This window comes from Drosophila miranda (genome assembly GCF_003369915.1).
Source record: "Drosophila miranda strain MSH22 chromosome Y unlocalized genomic scaffold, D.miranda_PacBio2.1 Contig_Y1_pilon, whole genome shotgun sequence".
In the NCBI taxonomy this organism is placed as follows: domain Eukaryota; kingdom Metazoa; phylum Arthropoda; class Insecta; order Diptera; family Drosophilidae; genus Drosophila; species Drosophila miranda.
In genome coordinates, this window is record NW_022881603.1 from 6,236,427 (window position 1) to 6,243,962 (window position 7,536).

Genomic DNA, 7,536 nt, shown 5'->3' on the forward strand with positions numbered 1-7,536 from the left:
TGCATTCACTGCTCTGGAAGCCATATGGCCAGTTACAAAGGATGCCAATGGTATCAGGAGTTTCTACGCCGATTAATGGGCTCCGCAAAGAAGGCAATTAATACGAACAGGACGGGTCACATCCCCTTAAATAATCAAGTGGCATATGCTTACTCTACCACACTTCCTGGAGACCAGCAACAGCTTCCTACCTTGCAGTCTAGTCACAAAAAGGGGGCTAATAGACCAACAATACAGCAGCACCAGCGAAATATTGTTCAGCAGCAACCTTTGGTAGGCACTAGAAGTAATACAGGAGCCTCCTATGCTGCCGTAGCAAATGGTAATTCAAATGCAATACCTGCTACACCTGCTCAGCGTCGTTTTCATAGTCTACAAGTGCATCAGCCACAAGGATTGAATAACCAGCAACAGAATTCATATGAAGTTCATGCACTGCTACAACAACAGCAGACAAAATTTCAACAATGGCAACAACAGCTCCAACAGCAGCAGCAGCAGCAGTTTCTTATGTGGCTACAGCAACAGCAGCAAGAACAGCAGCAGCATAATAGTCAAGCCAATCAACGCCTTGAAAAACTTGAAAAAATGGTTTTTGAATTGTCCAACACGATTAAGCAATGGGCTGGATCTAATCTTCAGCTCCAGAACAACGTTTCAGCATCTCAATGAACCCACTAAAGGTTCTCATCTGGAATGCTAACGGCATTTCAGGGAAAGCAAAAGAAGTTGAGCTCTTCGCGCACAAGAATAGCGTTGACATTCTTCTTTTGACGGAGATCAGAATTAAAAGAGGGGCAGCTGTAAAAATACATGGATATGCCTTCTATCCAGCCTTCAAGCCATCGCGGAATAATAATAGCGTTGGTGGAGTTGCGGTTTTAGTTAAGACTTCGCTTCGTCATTTTCCACAAAGGGTCATTGAGACACGCAGCATGCAAATGTCAGCAGTAAAAGTAGCCACAGGACTGGGCGATGTGGAGTTCAGCGCCATTTACTGCCCTCCCAGAGTCAGGATTGAGGAAAGACATTACATCGATGCACTCCGTGCTTGCGGGCAAAGGTATTTGGTTGGTGGTGACTGGAATGCCCGACACTGGCTGTGGGGAGACACTTACAATTCCCCTAGGGGGCGAGAGCTAGCGGAAGCCATCTCTGCTACTGTCGCTAAGATCCTTGCAACTGGATCACCAACCAGGTACCCATATGTATCAATGGTCGGGTCAAACACATTTGTACAAACTTAAAACTAAGATAAGATACAACTAAGATAACTAAGATTCAGGCGTTATCTTCCTATTCCTATGCAAACTAAATTTGTCACATCAATAGTATTATACTTTTCAGCTTCCGTTTTATCTTTTTCAACTCCAGAATAATCAGCAATATTTATATTAAGACAAGAAAATAAATGATGATCAAACGCTCATGGGCACAAAGTAAAAAGTTGTTCACTACTTGTTTTGAACCAGTATGACGAGCACTCTGCGGATTAGGGCCCGTTAAATTTTAGTGTGCAAATCTTATAAGTAATACATTGCAATACTCGTAGATACCATAAACAAGTGGGGAGCCTCCTGGGGAAAAGCGTAGTTCTCGTGACTTGGAATTTCCTTTTGATTCGATTCAGTATTGAATTTAACAGATTAGATAAAGAAAACTGCCTACACATGAATGTAGTTGCAGTTTTGAGCTATACCTATTACTGGTCCTATTGCATTAATGAATATCACTTTAATGTTTCTCTCAAAAAAGTAGAAATGTGGAAAACTATGATAAAATTGATATCTTTCTGGAAGGAACTTATAACTCTGTACATTAATACAGGGTATCCAACAGGCATGGCCCATACTCACGACATTCTTCATGCGGTGCACTATCGTCTCCAGGAAGAAGATAAGATGTTACAGGTGTTAGCCATCGCAAGTGGATCCACTCAAGGTGTCTCCGGCCTGAATTTTCAGATCTTTGGATCATTATAAATAGACCTGCACCTGGCCCAACGCTACATTTAACTGCAGGCTGTGACAGCACGCAATTTATTCCAGAAACCCCAAAATGGCAATGATACCCACTACCTACAACGAGAAGATTAACGTCTGGAGTGGAGCCAAGCGCAACTCCATATACAGCTATGACACGTCCTTAGGTAAAATCATTTTCAATACCATGAAGAACTGGCCCAAGAACGTGTGCCAGGTAAGAGTTAGCTGAAAAGGATCGTCCCGAAGAGACACACTTATAGATTATCTCTTCACTTCAGATATGCGATATTGATGGCGTGATAGTAACCTTTGAACAGGGTCTAACCTGGGTTATTCGGATTGCCCAGTACTTCAAGAAACGTGGACTCAACCACAAGGATGTTATTGGAATTGCAGCGAAAAACTCAACCTATGTGATGCCGCTGGGAGTGGGTTGTCTAATGAATGGAACACCATTCCACTCGGTCAATCCAGTGCTGGATGCAGGTGCGTTCTTCCATTCTGTACGTTAATGTAAAAACTCACTGAGTTATCTGTAAATGCGCTTCTGAATGCAGCTACAATAACCCATGTGTTCTCGATAACTAAGCCGTCTCTGATATTCTGCGATGGCATTGAATACGAGAAGGTGCATGCTGATACCATTGGATGGCACCCGGATATCTACACGCTCACAGACCACGTCGAAGGAGTCCCTAAGATTGAAACTCTTCTGGATCCTACAACGTCAGAGAAGATGTACCAGTAAGTGGAACTGCCTCATCCAAATAATAAAATATACAGAGGATAACCCAAGATGTTTCTTAGGCCGGAAAATTTGAAGGACGGAGGCGACCAGACTGTGGCTATCTTGTGCTCCTCGGGAACAACTGGTTTGCCCAAGGCGGTTTGCATTTCCAACAGTATCCTCATACAAGACTCCATGTAAGTTTGAGAACCCCATTCAATCGCGTCCAAGGCATAATCCTCACTGTTCTACGTACGCAGGTTGGTCTACAGCAAATCGGTTATCTTCATAGCCAGCTGTCTGGACTGGATCACCGGCCTGTGGGCATTCGTCGTTAGCGCGGTCTTCGGTGTCACTCGCATCATAACCAATAAAGCCTTTGCCCCGAATACTTTGTGTATTTGGTGAAAAAGTACAAGATTAACTATGCCGTGCTGCCGCCTCGCCATCTGTCGGCCCTTATCAGTTGTCCGGATGCCACTCCGGAAGCTTTGGCACCTTTAACGCATCTGAATTATGGCGGGGGCTTGGTTTCCACAACCACACTGCAGCGGGCCCAGGAGCTGTGCAAACGTGCCATGTTCAATTCCGGCTACGGAATGACAGAGGTTGGAGCTATAACGATCAATATTGGAATCAGCAACATCTCTTCGGCCGGCAGACTCATTCCAGTGGTTAAAATACGCATTGTCGAAGAGGATGGCAAGAACATGACATACAATCAGGTTGGAGAAATCTATGTGCACACAGGTCAGGCCTGGAATGGCTATTACGGCAATCCAGTTAGGACACGCCGCATGCAGGACTTCGAGGGCTGGTTCCACACCGGTGATCTAGGCTACTTCGTTGAGCAGAACTTCCTTTGAATGGTCGATCGAAAAAAGGAGATCTTAAAGTACCAGGGCCTTCACTATTGGCCGACTGAGATCGAGAGTGTCATCTCGGAGCTGCCGCAAGTGCAGGACGTGTGCGTCGTTGGAGTGTACGATGAGCGGGAGGGCGATGCTGCCGGCGGCTTGGTGGTCAAGGCCAAAGGAGCTATAGTAATAGCAAAGGATATTTCGGATCACGTGGCCAAGCGATTACCTGCAGTGTACAAGCAACTGCGAGCCGGAGTCCAGTTTACCGACAAGCTGCCGGCCAATGTCAATGGCAAGACGTTGCGCAAGACGGCACGCGACGTTTTTGTTGCACAAAACGTGACCGGCAAGTGAGTTCTCAACGATCTAACAAGTACATATATATATTCCCATATTTTGCAATCATAAGTGTGTCAGATAAGTTCAAGGAATCATATTCAGTTGGAGTGTTTTAGTTCTGAGCACTCGACAATACAGACGAACCTTTGGTCAGCAATAAAGTGTTCCTGAAACAGAAATAATCCGTCCTTTTTCTTGCTTTGGCCTGGATTTGTAAAGACCAGCTATGATATCTCAACAAGCTTGAGCTCTTAGGCACTGCTGATAAGATGCAGTTCTTATGAATGGGCTTCTATATCGGTAGGGCTTCTATCAACGCTCTCAAATAAGGAATTGAATCAATGACCTATGTGAAATGTGAACAAGAAAGAACGTACCTCTCGCAATCGATGCACCGGTGAAGATAAGTTATATATGAGTTGATTAAAAAAACTCCACCCAATAGAAGCTTCAGATTTTTCGCACCAACAAAGTTTGGTAGGTGTAATCTCCAGGATACAGATGTTCATGCATACGGACATGGTTAAATCGATTCTGATGTTGGAGACTGTTTTCTTGCCACATGTTCATAACCGAGTATCAGGCTAGTTTATCGACTTTCGGCCTTGTTGTTTAAATTTGATCACTAATTTTATGAGCAATACCAGCAATACTTCTTTCCCAATTGTTAAGTTATTGAGATTATAAACGAAATAGCCTGACTGATGGGTAGATTTCACAGAAATGACTAAACTATATATACCTTCGCTTGGCAGAAACATTAGGTCCTTGATACATAGGCAGTTACATATAAGTATACAAAAAGAATGGTGTACAAAATATCTGAATGCCTTAAAATATACTTGTAATTATGAGTACACCAAACGTAGTTTATAGTTAATCAATCTTTAAGAATATCGTATTCTCGATTTTATTAAAAGACCTAAAAATTTGATGGTATATTTTTAGGCCGAAAAATACTCAAACTCAATACTCAAAAATGAAATCTTTTGATTTCAATTGGGATTTACGGTTGTAGAGATAAGGCAAAGGAAAACATTTTGGTTGAAGTTTAGCTGTTTAGGATTGATATCAATTTGGACGGTGAAATGTATCTAAACTAATTGAAAATATTTTTGGAATCGAATGTCGTAGAAAAGAGCTTTTTTGAACATAGAACATAGTATCATAAGTCTCAACAATCAAAGTGCGTTAGCTTCAAGTATAAACGAGGGGGAACGTTGTGAGTTGCTGCGGACACCGCAACTCTACAGTTATACCCGATACTTAGTCAGTATGGCTCTCCTCCGGCAGACGCCGCTAATCTTAAACGACACGACAAAAAGTGCGTGCGAGAGAGACAGAAAATCAGTCTGAGCGTGACGTCGGGCGCTGCGTAGCCACTGCAAATTGATTTCTTGCTTTTGGCTACAAAAATGATCCGATCTGATCCAGATTCAGCAATCTGATAGATATGGTCATTATCTATGATTCTGCGTTTTTAGTTTTCTCGAATGTGCAATATTGTGGATGCAACAGATTTTCGTCTTTTGTGTGGGCGGAAGGGGGTGGGGCGAAATTCTGAGATATACGTTTTATAGTGAGATCTAACAGAAGTGCGGATACCAAATTTGGTTACTCTAGCCTTAATAGTCTCTGAGATTTGTGGATGCCCCAGATTTTCGTCCTTTGCGGTGGCGGAAGGGGGTGTGGCGAAATTTGGACACGAAACGGTCAAGGTCCGATATCACAGGAGTGTGGATACCAAATTTGGTTGCTCTGGCTCTTATAGGTTCTGAGATCCTTGAACTCATATTTTGCAATTGGCAAAACCGACCATGAAACCTGTGTGTTAGAGAGAGACAGAGCGAGAAAGAATGAAATTATTTTCTTGATTCTGGCTATAATCATTATACGATCTGGTTCAGATTTTGCACTGTAGAAGATATAGTCATCTTCTACGATTCTGCGTTTCTGGTTTTATCGTATCTTTAAAAATGTGGCTGCCACAGATTTTCGTCCTTTGTGGGGGCGGAAGTGGGCGGGGCGAAGTTTTGAAATATTTTTGTAGCAGTGACATATCACAGAAGTCTGGATCCAAAACATCGTTGCTCTAGCTCTTATAGTATTTGAGCACTAGGCGCTGAAGGGGACGGACAGACGGACAGACGGACGGACGGACGGACGGACAGACGGACAGACAGACATGGCTCAATCGACTCGGCTATTAATGCTGATCAAGAATATATATACTTTATGGGGTCGGAAACGATTCCTTCTGGACGTTACACACATCCACTTTTACCACAAATCTAATATACCCCAATACTCATTTTGAGTATCGGGTATAAAAATTAGTGGACTATATGTAGCTTATGCACTGATAAGATATGTAAAACTGCTGACTAACGATTATGTGCATGTCTGATTTTACGTCTCTGTCAGTAGTAGGTATTTCGGATAAATGTAAGATTAATAATAATGTATCGTTTATTAATAGTGTTTTTCGAAAAAGAGTACAAAGTGTATGATTTAAGATGTGCAATTAATGAGTCTGTTCTTCCGACTTTTTGTTCAACTTTCTGCTTCTACTTCCAACAACCGACTCCCGTATCGATAACCCCTTATCGGTTAGGTCTTTTAAACATCGGTTAAGTCTGGTTATATCGGTTAGGTCTTATCGATGGTATCTTAAGTTCAAATGTTAATTTAGATGGGATAGTGCTAACTGCTTGATACACTGTCCTTTACATTCGTTCCTCCTGCTCATCTTCATCTGTCCCAGATGATAATATATCATCGTTCTCTGAGACAAAACGCCATAGCTTCATATTGTCACTGATCGTTGCTGTGATATTTGGCCCCTCGACTTGAGCAACCTTTCTGACGTCGTAGCGACCGTTCCGCTTTACCTTGGTGACTTCATATGGGCCTAGATACTCGCTGGCCAACTTGCGTCCTGCGACGAACTGCGTCCTCTTGATCGAGACCATGTCTCCTAGTCTGTAGCCGTGCTCAGGTCGTCGTTTTTTATCATAATAGCGCTTGTACACCTCTTGCGCCTTCTCAATGTTTTGTTTCGCTTGGTCACGCAGTTCTTGGCGCTCGTTGTTAAACTGCGTAACCAACTCCTCGTTGAGCACCTCCAATAGTCGACTTTCAGCTTGTCTGTGCATCTTTGTCCCAAACATGACCTCGAATGGCGACGACTTCAACGTAGAATGCACATGCGAATTAATCGCCATCTGGACCTGTGGCACATGCTTGTACCACTTCGTTGACTCCTGAGCTGAGAGCTTTGCGATGATACCAAAAATTGAACGGTTCACCCGCTCAATCTGACCGTTGCCTCTCGCCACACCTGTCGTTCTACACATATGTTCGACTTTGTACTCGTTAAGAAACTCGCTGAATGCGTTGGATGTAAACGCTGCTCCTCTGTCGCTGACTATGCGCTTGGGAAAACCAAACACAAATGACCAATCTCTCAGCCTCTTCACAACTTCTTCGTGACCTGTTGACTTAGTTGGGAACAGCCACACAAACTTGGAGAATGCATCTACCACAGCAAAAATGAACTTGTATTGCTTGGCTGTCGCATCCATTGGTCCCAAATGATCAACGTGCAGCGTGTATAGTGGTGTGT

The 7,536-nt window shown here is 43.2% G+C and overlaps 1 pseudogene; it reads left to right on the forward strand.

The window, feature by feature from the left end:
- Positions 1–2,043: 2,043 nt before the first annotated feature.
- Positions 2,044–3,997, forward strand: LOC117191936 (annotated as a pseudogene).
- Positions 3,998–7,536: the final 3,539 nt, after the last annotated feature.